This window comes from Bubalus kerabau, chromosome 11, assembly GCF_029407905.1.
Source record: "Bubalus kerabau isolate K-KA32 ecotype Philippines breed swamp buffalo chromosome 11, PCC_UOA_SB_1v2, whole genome shotgun sequence".
Taxonomy (NCBI): Eukaryota; Metazoa; Chordata; class Mammalia; order Artiodactyla; family Bovidae; genus Bubalus; species Bubalus kerabau.
In genome coordinates this window covers 48,762,870-48,776,548 of record NC_073634.1, presented here as the reverse complement: position 1 = coordinate 48,776,548, position 13,679 = coordinate 48,762,870, and the positions used below count along the sequence as shown (strand labels likewise).

The 13,679-nt window shown below is 46.3% G+C and overlaps 1 protein-coding gene across 3 annotated transcripts in view; it reads left to right on the top strand.

Moving 5' to 3' along the window:
- The window catches only part of NCK2 (NCK adaptor protein 2), a 115,269-nt gene that overhangs the window by 45,440 nt on the left and 56,150 nt on the right, over positions 1–13,679 (top strand). The gene's annotated exons all lie outside the window — the stretch shown is intronic.

Genomic DNA, 13,679 nt, shown 5'->3' with positions numbered 1-13,679 from the left:
TCAGAGGAGCCTGGTGGGCTACAGTCCATGGGATCACAAAGAGTCAGACACAACTGAGTGACTGAGCACACACACACATGCACAATTTGTAACAGAACGTTGACTTCGTCTGGAGGAGCCTGGGAAAGTAATGTCAGTTACAGCCACACTGTAAGGAATTGGCCATTTTTCCTGTCCTCCCTGTAACCTTGTCTGCCTTCACACCCTGGACTAGTAGCAAGCTATGTGGATTTCAGGATGCCTGTCCTGAGGGACTGGCAGGGGTTGAGGGTGTGTGGGGTATGGGCTTAGAGAATGCACTTTATCCTTCTCATGTCCTTACCAGCCAGCGTTTCCAGTAGTGGGATCTTGAGTCCCTGGGATGTCCTTACACTTTACTTGTACAATCGTGTGTGTTGTTTAGCGTATGTTTATATCACTTTGTTTTATAAGGTGAATGTCTCCAGAGTAAGGAGCATGTGTGATTGGTTCACTTAATGTCTAAGCTGATCACAGTGACCTCTGTAAGGAAGGGCTTCATGTAGGTTTTCATCTTTATAATTTTATGATTCAGAGAAATCAGTGCCTGGCATCCTTCCTGCAGCCTGTGACTGGGAGGAGCATGCCGAGTCTGATCGGTGTGAACGTGACACAGCTGCTGTTAGTCACTGTTTTTATAGGACACTAAATGCTTAAAAAAATTTTTTTTAATTGGAGGGTAATTGCTTTACAGTGTTGTGTTGGTTTCTGCCATACATCAACATGAATCAGCCATAGGTGCATGTATGGTCCCTCCTTCTTGAGCCTCCCTCCCACTTCCTATCCCATCCCACCCCTCTAGGTTGTCACAGAACACCAGGTTGAGTTCCCTGTGTCACATAGCCAATTACCACTAGCTATGTAATTTACATATGGTAGTGTATACGATTCAGTGCAACTCCCTCAATTTGTCCCACCCTCGCCTTCCCCTGGGTTTCCTTGGTGGTTCAGTCGTAAAGAATCTGTCTGCAACGCAGGAGACGGGGCTTTGATCCCTGGGTTGGGAAGATCCCTTGGAGAAGGGAATGGTAACCCACTCTAGTATTCTTGCCTGGAGAATTCATAGACAGAATCCATAGACAGAAGAGCCTGGCAGGCTACAGTCCATGGGGTCGCAAAGAGTTGGACACAACTGAGCGACTAACACACACACACTCCTTGCCTTACTGTGTCTACATGTCTGTGTCTCTATTGCTGCTCTGCAGATGGGTTCATCTGTACCTTTTTTCTAGATTCCACATACATGTGTTAACATATGATATTTGTTTTTCTCTTTTTGACTTACTTCACTGCATAACAGGCTCTAGGTTCATTCACCTCACTAGAACTAACTCAGATTTATTCTTTTTATGGCTGAGAACTATTCCATTGTATATATGTACCACAACTTCGTTATCCATTCCTCTGTCGATGAACATCTAGGTTGTTCCCATGTCCTGTTAACTAGATGTTTAATATCTGTTGTATATTCAACCTTTGAGTAAATTCTTAAGGCTGTTGAATGAACTAATTTCACTTTCAACCTGTTAAAAAGACATTTTTTTTTTGGAAGTATGTTCAGCAGCTGACACAAAGGCCTTAGTGTCTTAGCAGTTGACTGTAAACAGCAAGCTTCCGAGTGTGTGCAAGGCTCTGAGATTCCTCTTCAGCCTCTTCCTCTACCCAGTGAGGCCTTGACACCTGGAGGGAGAGGAGGTTCCCCTCGTGGCCCCACCAGCAGCACAGTCTGTCCTAGAGCTTTGAGGGCCTTTGTGTATAGAGAGTGGCCTGGAAGTTTCTGCAGGCCCTTCAAGCTCTCACATTTTCAGATTCTCTTCATTCTCTCATTGCAGCATGGGATTTCTTAGTTAACAGGATAATCAATTCAGTGTCGTTTTCTGAAGGTAGAATCAAAGAGGGAATCATGAATATGTCAGCTTCAGGACTCATCAGTTAATGGCTAGTCTCATTTCATCTAAACTGCCACCCTCTCCAGTGACTTTTGTTTAAAGCAGACCCCAAATATCCTTTCATCTGAAAATATAGCAAATATTCCACTAGCAAAAATTCCTTAATCATACCAAGTAGGCAGTTGGTGTTCAAATTTTCTAGCTATCTCAAATATTTTATTGAAAATTTGCATGTTCAAACCAAGATCCAAATAAGGTCTATAAATCTTCATTGTTGTTCAGTCACTAAATTGTGTCCAATTCTTTACAACTGGACTGCAGCACACCAGGCCTCCCTGTCCCCTACTATCTTCTGGAGTTTGTTGAAGTTCATGTCCATTGAATTGGTGATGCCATCCAGCCATCTCATCCTCTGCTGCCCTCTTCTCCTTTTGCCTTCAGTCTTTCCCAGCATCAGGTCTTTTCCAATGAGTCGGCTCTTCTTGTGGAGCTTCAGCTTCAGCGTCAGTCCTTCCAGTGAGTATTCAGAGTTTATTTCCTTTAGGATTGACTGATCTGATCTTGCCAACCAAGGGACTCTCAAGAGTCTTCTCCAGCACCACAATTCAAAAGCATCAATTCTTCGGCATTCATGTCCATAGATTACAGTGGAATTATTTATTGACTTCTCTGCCCTCTCATTTTTTTTTTTCATTGTGGTTTGATTGGTTGGGGAAAAATGGGTCTTTTGTCCCCACTTTGGGTTTCCTACCTGTGGTTCGGCATAGAGGCCCCTGGTTAGTATTGTCCTGTGTGCCCTTGTGTCCTGGAAGCTGCTGGCCACAATGGAGATCCAATTTTGGCAAGATGACTCTGTGATGTTGTGTGTGCTCCTGTTGGAGTGAAGCTGAATCTGGCCTCTGTACCATGATACTGAGTTAAATCTTAGAGACAGAGTTTTGGGTGAAGTAGGGAAAAATAGCTTTATTGCTTTTCCAGGCAAAGAGGGCCACAGCGGGTTAAAGTCCGCAGAACTGTGTGTCCTGCCCTGAGCAGGTAGTGAGGAGTGTTGTAATCCTGGTTCAAAGAGGGCATGGTCAGCTCTGGACATTCTTCTGATTAGCAGGTGGAGAGGTAAGTAGGAGTCAGCACCGTCAGCCTTGTGGTTCCAACAGGTCTGGGCTGTCCTTGCTTGTGGGCAGCAGACAGTTAACCTCTCCCAGCCGGTGGGGGTTTCAGTGTCTGCAGAAAAGCTCTAAGGTATTGTTGTATGTGTCCCTTGAGGGGAACCAGGACCTGCCCCAAGGCTACACTATTGTTTCTTGACTGCTCCTCCCTTGTCTCTGCATCCCCTCCCTTCCCTGATTAGCAACTGTTTGAGCTTGCCCATTGGAACTCAGGGAGACCTGGAGGCTGAATGAAGCCTATTTCCTGTAATCAAGAATCAAAAAAGCGGAGGACACAGAAGGCTTTCCTGCCCAGGAGTCCCGCAGGGTCCTGCTGGGTATCAGGGGCATATGGGAGAGGGCAGGTGTGGCGGTCTGGGCTCAATCCATGGTTCATCATTCCCATGGGATGCTGGCACTCAGCCCAGACTCCCATGCATGCATACCAGCCTAGGGCTGTGCCTAGGGGCCTGTTTTGCAGGGAGATTGGCCCTTTATTTGACAGTGTTCACAAGTGGTGTTGCTTCCCCAGGACTGTCATGAGCGAGGTTTCTGTTTGGTTTTAGAGAAATCAGGAGCTGTGATTTCAGGAGCTGACCTCCTTGCTACTATGGGAAACACCCAGCCGTGGCCAGTGCCCACTGCCCAGGGTTGGTGGGGTAGGAGTTGAGGGGCTCCAGTTCCCTTCCACTAGTGCCTCCCCTCCTAGCTGTGCTCCCTTCATCAGAAGATGGAATTTGGGGACCCTAGTCCAGGAGACATGGATGCTCAGCACTCCTGAGCATTTAATCTGGGCCTTTTCAGTGGCTAAAGGTGTAGAGTTAAAAAATAGTCACAACGTACAAGTTGAGAGTTATATTTTATTCTGGGGGGAGTTTTTAGAACTTCAGGAGACAGCACCTCAAGTGACCCCGAGGGAACTGCTCCAAGGAGATGGGGTAGGAGTCAGGTTATATAGAAGTTTGCAACAAAGGGCAGGTAGTCTGAACATCAAAACTGTTTTTGTGAATTAAAGAAAACCAGGTATCTCATGTTAAGGAATTTAGTGCTTTTCTGTGTATGGGAGGATGTATGATTCTGGGCTCACTGAAATCTTTGCTTTCATATGCATCTCAGCTATCTGGGGCCAGCTTCCTTCATTTTTCTTTCTTTTTTTTATTTTAATTGGAGGCTAATTACTTTACAATATTGTATTGTTTTTGCCATACATCAACATGAATCCGTCACGGGTGTGCATGTGTTCCCACTCCTGAACCCCCCTCCCACCTCCCTCCCCATACCATCTCTCTGGGTCATCCCAGTGCACCAGCCCCAAGCATCCTGTATCCTGCATCGAACCTGGTTCTTCAGAGCTCCTCGTAGGGAGTGGCTGCACGCTTGGTAGCTGCTGGATGGCAGGTATTGTCCTCCTTCCTGGGCACCCTCCAGGCTCAGGAATTGGCATTTGGAGGGCTGGAATTGCTGGTGGCTGTGACATCCTGGTTTACTGATATGGCAGGAAATACTTCAATTTCTCAAAGGTGGTTTCATTTACTTGTTTTTTTTTAAAAACATAATCTATTGTAAATTCACAGTATTTCTAGTTCAGAATTAGAATTACAAGGTGTTTTAGTTCTTTGATTTTATATTTATATCTCTTTTCTCTTACGCTGAAAATTTTTATCCCTGGGAACATGAACATAATTACCTATTTGCTTGATTATCTCGCTTTATTTATACACAACCCATAGAAATGTTTAGAATAGCTCCACCAATATTTTTACCCACACTGTGAGTAGTGAAAACAGCTGAAGATGTTTTTGTCCTCAGGATTTATCCCACTAGGAAACTGCAGCCAAATGACTGTGTTTCAGAGTCTTCCGGAACAATTCCCCTGTGTGTTCATGCCACCACTTCAGTATATAATTTGGTTAATTTGTTTCCATTTTGCTTTTGATTTTTAGAACTTAAAAAATTACTATCAGTTTATAATTATGTAAACCATTTTCATGGTTCCAGAGCCAAAGAGGTGTCTGCAGAGAGGTCTGCTTTGTGTTTCTGCCTTCTCTTCTTACTCCTTCCATCACTATTTTTAAAAGGGTTATTTTTCTTTCTCTCCTTTTATTTATAGCCTTGTAATGCAAAGTACGTACATGTCTTCATAAGTTAGATATTTGTTTTTAAATTTTTATTGCTGTTTAGTTGCTTTACAATGTTCTGTTAGTTTCTACTGTACAGCAAAGTTGAATCAGCTGTGAATCAGCTGGGAATCAGGTGTACATATAAACCCTCTGTTTTGAATTTCCTTCCCATTGAGGTCACCGCAGAGCACAGACTTGATTGCTCTGTGCTCTATAGTAAGGTTCTTATTAGTTATTTATTTTATACATAGTATCAATAGTGTTTATTTTTAATACTTAATGTTTTCTTAGATAAACAATAGCACAGTCTACCCACTTACCCCAAACTAGAACTGGAAGATTGTTTTCTAAGGATGAGGCAAGTTGTAGCTTAGTTAATCATGACCTTGAGTTAAACTGAGTATGCCTGTCGATTCAGTTATTTTGGAGTGGGTAATTACAGCAACTAGGGCTTCCCAGGTGGCTCAGTGGTAAAGAATCTGCCTACCAATGCTGGAGACACTAGAGATGCATGTTCGATCCCTGAGTGGAAAAGATCCCCTGGAAAATGAAATGGTAACCCACTCCAGTATTCTTGCCTGGAGAATCCCGTGGACAGAGGAGCCTGGCGGGCTGCAGTCTATGGGGTCACAAAAAGAGTTGGACATGACTAACTGACTGAGCGTACACAATTACAGCAACTGCTGCCCGAACATTCTAATCACATTCCAAAATATTAATAGTTAGAAAATACATGAATATTTCTGTCTTGTTTTTGCTGTTGGGAAAAAAAAAAAGGAAACTTGGTCTGTTTAATTTACATATATTCTAGTTCAGTGGGTCTCGGCCCAGTGATTTCATCCCCAGGGGACGTGTGGCAGCATCTCAGATGTCTGGGGATGTTTTTGATCATTGCAACTTCAGGCGGGGGGAGCCCTCAGCTCCTGCAGTGAATGGGGAGCTCCCCCAGCCAAGAAGTATCAGCCCTGTATCTGCCTCTGGTCAGAGCCCTGCACAATGGAAGAGGCCTTGAGACTTGGGGTCACCCCGTTCCCTCCCTCCCTCTCTCTGTCCCTCGTCCCTTTCCTCCTCCCTTCCCCCTTCCCTCCCCTCTTCCCCGCCTCTCTTCTTTTTCCTCCCCTTTCTTTCTTCTTTTCCAGTAAAAGTAGATTTTTACGTCTAGGAAAACCGTTTACAAAGACAAGCCAGAAGGACACCAGCAACTGTGCTTTACCACCTCGTGTGCAGAGAGTCCAGCACAGGAAGCCCTGTTCCGTTCACCCTGGTGTAAATCCCACGTGCAACTGCGTGCTTTGAGGGAAGCTGATTCTGCTTCAGGATGGGTCTCAGGAAGACGGATGTCTTGTTTGGTGCGGGCACATGGACCACCACCTGTAGGACAGCAGTGCTTGAAGTTGAGGTCGTGATGTGCTGACAGCACTGTGGCTTCACGGTGGATCCTGACGTGCTGCCCGCTTAGAAAGATGACCGTCAGAGGCACACGTGGGTGTGGGCGGCAGTGGGCAGCTGGCAGTTCTGTGCCTCTTAGGACATTCTCTTGTCATTGACAGCATTCTGCATTCCTCTGGGGGTCGCTTTCCCATCTCTGGACTTTCCATGCCAGAGTCCTATGAGATGCTCATTTTCAACTAACAGGGTGAGTGGTCCTATCTCTGTGTGGTTTAATATGATGTGGATGGGGGGCTCACTCCTTTTCTCACATTGGGGACCCTGAGAAGTATCAACAAGGTGCCTGGTTGCCCCCAGTCATTACCAGAGTGGGGCACCTGGAGTGTGATCACAGGGCGTTGGAAGCAGGTGTTGGAGGCAGTAGTGTCTGGTCCAGTGATGGGCTCGCTGGCCTCAGATCTTAGCATCCCTTCTGCCTGTGGTGATGGAGGAGGCAGGTGGGTGGTGCCCTTCCTCTAGTTTCTACATCACTGCTCTTCCCCAGGTACCACCCACACTCCAGCAGGTCAGTTCACCCAGCTGCACAAGTCACTGGTCGGCATGTGTCTGTGGCATAAGAGAGCATAGTACAGGTTGATTCTGTGGAAAGAAAGAGGTGTCTTTAGGAAAGTTAGCCGCTAAGGTGACAGCTTGCTGGTTTTCAGCCCTGGGGAGCTGGGTTTATCTGATCGTTTTGTTAAACATTTGCCTGTGAACTTCAACTCTTGAGACTGCTTTGAAGGGACCTGTGGGGGTGGAGAGCACCCTGTTATGGTTACGGGGTGGTCCTGCAGAAATAGCCCAAGTCACCAAAATTCCTTTTGATTTTAACTTTATGGTCCAAAGACACAATATTTATTGTCCTTTAGGCCCTTGACTGGAGTCTTATACCACCTCCCCTCCTCGTTCAGCGTTTCCCCTGCCTCCCAAGGATAGCCTTATAAGCCTTGGACACTGAGAACCTGAAGGGCTCACTTCTGTTTCAGCATTTCTACTGACTCTGGGGGAAGCCCTTAAATATTGACAAGGGTCTGAAGCCTTGGTTCATTTTTTTATTTTTTCGGCACAGAAATAAATGGTTTGTGCTATTTTTGAGTGGTGGATTTTGAACTCAGGGTGTAGGGCAAAGTAGTTTCCATGTCTTTCTAAAGAGGAGAAGCAGGCACCTCTTGCGGCAGGTGACCTTCTGATGGGGACAGTGGGAGGCAGTTCTTAACCATTCCTGGGCAGGTGTGGGCGGCCACGCTCTGGACAGCTAGCCTCTTGGGCTTCAGGATTGACAGGGGTGGTGGTCCTGGCCTTGCAGGATTCCTGCCCGGTGGTGGGGGAGGCATCTCCTAGCAGTGAAGGAAGACATCATGGGTTCACCATCAGGCTCCTGTGATCAGACTTACGGGCAAGTGCCAAGCCTTTTGTAACCATAATCAGTTAAGACAAAGCAAAGGGCTGTAAACTGTAGAATTCTGTTGGTGTCTGCCTTCCTGTAGAAACAAGATGCTTCTGGGACTTACCTGGCGGTGCAGTGGATAAGAATCTGCCTGCCAATGCAGGGGACTCCGGGTCGATCCCTGGTCTGAGAGGATCCCACATGCCATGGAGCAACTAAGCCTGTACAACCACTGAGTGTGCCCTAGAGCCCATGCTCCACAACAAGAGAAGCCACCAAAAGAGAAGCCTGAGCGCTGCAGTGAAGAGTAGCTCCCCCCACCAAAACAGAACAACATGACAAGAAAGAAACAGGATGCTTCTAGAAAAGAAAACCAGTTTGGAAATCTGGCACTGAAAACCTTTCAGTGTTGTAGTGTGGACTCGCTAGTTTATGGTTTTATAACTGGCTAAAGGTTCTGGCGTTAACTGCAGGTTTCCGAGTGGTTTCATCGCCCTCGGTCAGGGCTGACTGCAGGGTGACTAGTTGTGTTCATCTGATTCAGTTCATTTCCTAGGAGAACCAATTACAACCCCATTTTCACTAATTTACGGTCGTAATCCATCTATTTCAGAGCCAGGATTAAATTATCGCCTACCTCCAGAGGATGTATGTTTGAACTTAAGTATCTGTGGGATTTTCATATTCTATGAAAGACAAAGGGGTGAAAGTTAGCTCGTTGTTAAGTTTTGTTTTCTTCTATTTACTGTTATTATTTTGTTGGAAAATTTTTCCTGCATGTATTTTTTTAAAAAGACAACTGAAACCTCTAACATCAAGGGAAGCCTTCCTCCTGTCTCAGGCGCCCACATGACTTCACTGGAGCAAGACCACTGCTTCTTGTGTGTACATCCACTGTTCTGGAAATAGCTAACTACCAGCTTAACTTCAACTCCTCCGTCCATGGGATTTTCCAGGCAAGAATACAGGAGTGGGTTGCTGTTCCCTTCTCCAGGGGATCTTCCAGACCCAGGGATCGAACCCAGGTCTCCTGCATTGCAGGCAAATTCTTCACCATCTGAGCCACTGCTGCTGCTGCTGCTAAGTCGCTTCAGTCGTGTCCGACTCTGTGTGACCCTGTAGACGGCAGCCCACCAGCCTCCCCCGTCCCTAGGATTCTCCAGGCAAGAACACTGCAGTGGGTTGCCATTTCCTTCTCCAATGCATGAAAGTGAAAAGTGAAAGTGAAGTTGTTCAGTCGTGTCCAACTCCTAGTGACCCCAAGGACTGCAGCCCACCAGGCCCCTCCGTCCATGGGATTTTCCAGGCAAGAGTACTGGAGTGGGGTGCCATTGCCTTCTCCGAATCGGAACTACTAGGGATACCCAACTACCAGCTTTACTCAGGTCATTTCACTTTCTTGTAATACAAAGACATCTCTCCTTTACTTACTTTTAAAAAATAAAGTCATTGAATCGTACACTTTAGTTGGTGAATTTTTATGGTCTGTGAATTGCACTTCAATTTAATAAAAAGTAACCTTAGAGTCTGGGGACTGATTTGAAGAGAAAAGATGAAGAGTGGAATACTTTCATCTTTATGTCATCAGAGGTGACTAGAGAGGTTCCCCAAAGATCTTTGCAGCTTGGGTTAAAAACATATTTTTATGGAGCCTTTAGAAGGAGGAGCCTGTGATGAGCCTGCCAAGGTTCCTGCTACATAGTTAAGTTCACTGGGGTGATGAATCTCAGCATGAGGAGGGTGAACAGCAGGTCGGTAATTGCAGGCAGCTTAACCAGGCAGCAAAATGGTAGTTAAGTTTCTTCATAGATAAATACATGTGTGGAAAAGAATCTGAAATGTCCTTACCTTACTTTTCGGAGTTGAGAACGTAAGTTTGAAGTCCTGTCTCTTTAGAACCTAGAGACATCTGTCTTGTTTTACAAGTGGTTAGTTTTCAACGTGTGTTCACTCAGTCTTATCCGACTCTTTGTGACCCCATGGACTGTAGCCCATCAGGCTCCTCTGTCCATGGGATTCTCCAGGCAAGAATACTGGACTGGGTTGCCATTCCCTTCTCCAGGGGATCTTCACGACCCAGGGAACCTGTGTCTCTTGGCATCTAATGCATTGGCCGGCAGATTCTTTACCATTGAGCCACCTGGGACTTCCCTGTCATTCAGTGTCTGGTGCTGTTTAATCAAGCTGTTCCTCTCTGATAGCATCTCAGCCATGTCCTTTCTGTCCATTTTGACGTGTCTTGCCTGCATTCCCGGTGGAGCCGTGCCCGTCCACTTGGGTGGAGGACCATTGTGGGGAGTGATGGCTGGGAGTACAGGTGTCCCCAGAGTGTGGGCTGTTAGTTTGATTCTCCCCAAGGAAGGTGTCAGGTGGGTCCTGCCCTTGGCCATGGTCTGTACCACAGCATGGATGGTGGCCTGGAGACAGGTGTGTGGGGTTTGCAGGTGAGGAGTGGATGGAGGGGGGCGGGTTGTCCAGGCCTGAAGCAGAATGAGAACTCTTGAGAACCTGCAGCATTGGACTGCAGGTGGTGTGGAGGAGTGGACCAGGAGGGTCACCAGGGGCACATGTCTCTGCTTCCTCTCAGAAAGCCACCTGACAAGTGTAGTGTGAGGGGCCAGATGGGCTGTGCAGGTGTGAGGTTGCCTGTGGGGGACGCAGACTCAGCCAGTGTTCTCACGTGCAAAGCATCATCGGCATACCTGCTTTCTGCAGTGGACATCCCTGCTGAGGCCTCATACCATGTGCAGAGACGATGGGGGGTGACCCACAAGGGCCTGAGGTCCCCGCTTGGGCCCACTCCTCTTTCTGCTTTGTGGGGGTGAAGCCTACATCTGTCTTGTCTGTTGTATGTCCAGCACCCCACATAGTGCTCAGAAGACTTCAGAAATACTTGCGGAGTGACTTGTCTTCAAGTCTGTCCAGAAGAGAGAACTTTTAGGAAACTTGTCATTTTTTGACTTAGGAAGGATTTGCTTGCTGAAGAGGCCCTAAAGGACCTTGCAGCTCCTCTCACTGTTGGGAGGTTAGTCTCAGGAAGGAGAGATAAGACCTGCTTTCTAGTCCATCATAAACCACCTTTATGTAAAACTATTATGTTCATATAAGACACTGCTCACTTGTCTCCTTTAGAGATTTTAAAATTCTGCTCAGATACTAATGGGTACTTTGGATGGGACACATCTATTTTAGAAGTTATCTAGAAAAGTTGAACTGAATTTTTTTTAGGCAAGTTTTCTTGCAGCAGATAAAGCAGCACTGCCATGTCACCTCATGTCTGACTTGGGTCCCTCCCTGGACTGAATCCCCTAAGAAGGATGGCATCTGTTTTGTGCTTTATTTACATACAGTGTCTGCACAGAGCAGATATGTGTCACATTTCCATTGAATAAGTGTGACTTCCATTTATTTATATCAACGAGGTGACTGATACTCTCTCCAAGGAAACCTGGTGTCTGAGGCTAAATGGCAGTCTCTACAGTGCCCAGCTGGAGAAGGAAATGGCAACCCATTCCAGTACTCTTGCCTGGAAAATCCCATGGATGGAGGAGCCTGGTAGGCTACAGTCCATGGGGTCACAAAGAGTCAGACACGACTGAGCGGCTTCACTTCACTCACTTCATACTTTATCACTGGAGAAGGAAATGGCAACCCACTCCAGTATTCTTGCCCGGAGAATCCCGTGGACAGAGGAGCCTTGTGGGCCATGGTCCATGGGGTCGCAGAGAATCGGACACGACTGATGTGACTGAGCACGCATGCACAGTGCCCAGCTGCTAAGATGTGCACTGGGCTGTGCGTCCCCTGGAAGAGAGTCTTTGTGTCCTTTGTCACGTGTGAAGGCATGGCCAGCCTCATCACCTGCATGCCCCTTCTTCAGACAGGCCTGGTGTTCAGATGCTGAGGGTTTGGAGATAAGTGTTCTTGATTCTGTCCTTCTCACTTTCTCTTCTTCCCTTTGCATCCCTTTGTTCTTACCTGGGGCTGATGTCATAACCAGCTGCAGGTGGTCTGATTCAGCAGGTCTCAGTGGTTCTGTGTGCAATGAACAGGCAGTAGGGAAGGGGAACCCTTCCATTTCTGAAATGTGTGGTTAGAACACTCCTATTTCAGCTCTTACACATCATCCGAAGATAATTTTTGTCTTTTTGTTCAGTCATTAGGTCATGTCTGACTTTTTATGGCCCCATATACTGTAGCACTCCAGGCTCCTCTGTCTTCCACTCTCTCCCAGGGTTGGCTCAGATTCATGGTCCATTGAGTCGGTGATGCCATCCTGCCCTCAGTCTTTCCCAGCATCAGGGTCTTTTCCAATGAGTCGACTCTTGGCATCAAGTGGCCAAAGTATTGGAGCTTCAAGATCAGTCCTTCTGTTGACTATTCAGGGTTGATTTCCTTTAGGATTGACCGGTTTGATCTCCTTGCTGTCCAAGGGACTTTCAAGAATCTTCTCCAGCACCACAGATCAAAAGCATCAATTCGTTGGTGCTCAGCCTTCTTTATGATTCAGTTCTCACGTCTGTACATGACTACTGGAAAAACCATAGCTTTGACTATGCTGACTTGTGTCAGCAAAGTGGTGTCTCTGTTTTTTACTACACTGTCTTTTGCTGAGCTGTAAATTTGAATAATGAATCATAAGGTGCAGAGGAGGTTTAACTTGTTCCCTAACTTTCTTCTGTCTTTGTGTTCATGTTTTCACGGAACAAGTTACATGCATGGAGACCATGGTGAATTTCAGGATTTACTGATTTCAAAGCATCCTCCTTAAGGAGTAGGCCAGGGAAACACTGAATTCTGAGAGGGCTTGAAATCATGTCCTGAGTGTTTCCTCTGCTCAGAATGGCATCGTGGAGCCCAGTTTGTCATTTCTCTGTGCATGTAAGTGAATGGATCTCAGCTTTTCTTTGATGTGTACAGTGGATGAGGGTTGTTGGAGGAAACCTGGCTGCATGAGGAAGTGGGTTTTCTTTTTGCCAGGTGGCCGTTGAAATGTGTTTCCTCTGTGCCCAGTTGAAAGGCTGGGCATGTAGATTTTCATGCTCTTGTCGTGTTTTAGCTCTGAAAATGCTTACACAGCTAATCTGGCTTTTATGTTTATTTCCACTTGGAGCTCAGCGGGAGGCTCTTTGGAGATATTCAGACAGAAATGACTTAATTGGATTTCAGCCCAGACACAGCATATGAATGGCTTTATGGATGGCATTAATTGGGCCGTTGCCATGGGAAGTCATCTATACATTTTTGAGCTTGAAAGTTTAGAAGTCCTCTTTGATTCATTCAGTCTCTCTCACTGGCTTCTTGCTAGTTTATTTGATCAATGACATACTCAAGAAAAATAAATTTATAGCAATAAAATGAAGACATATGGTTCGTTAGCAGAACCATCATTCGGTTTTGGCACGGGTGCACTGATTTGTGATGAAGGCTTCATGTTGACACCCAAGAGCTGGATCAGGCTGTGTGTTAGGAATTCAGGGTCTCTTGGTTTGAAATTTGGGAGAAGAGGATTCTAAGCCCTGGAGCACTGAATGGTGCCATTGTTGTTCAGTCGCTAAGTCATGTCTGACTCTGCAGCCCCATGCACTGCAGCATGCCAGGCTTCGCTGTCCTTCACTATCTCCCAGAGTTATGTCTCTCAAATTCATGTCTATTGAGTCAGTGATGCCATCCAGCAGTCTCATCCTCTGCT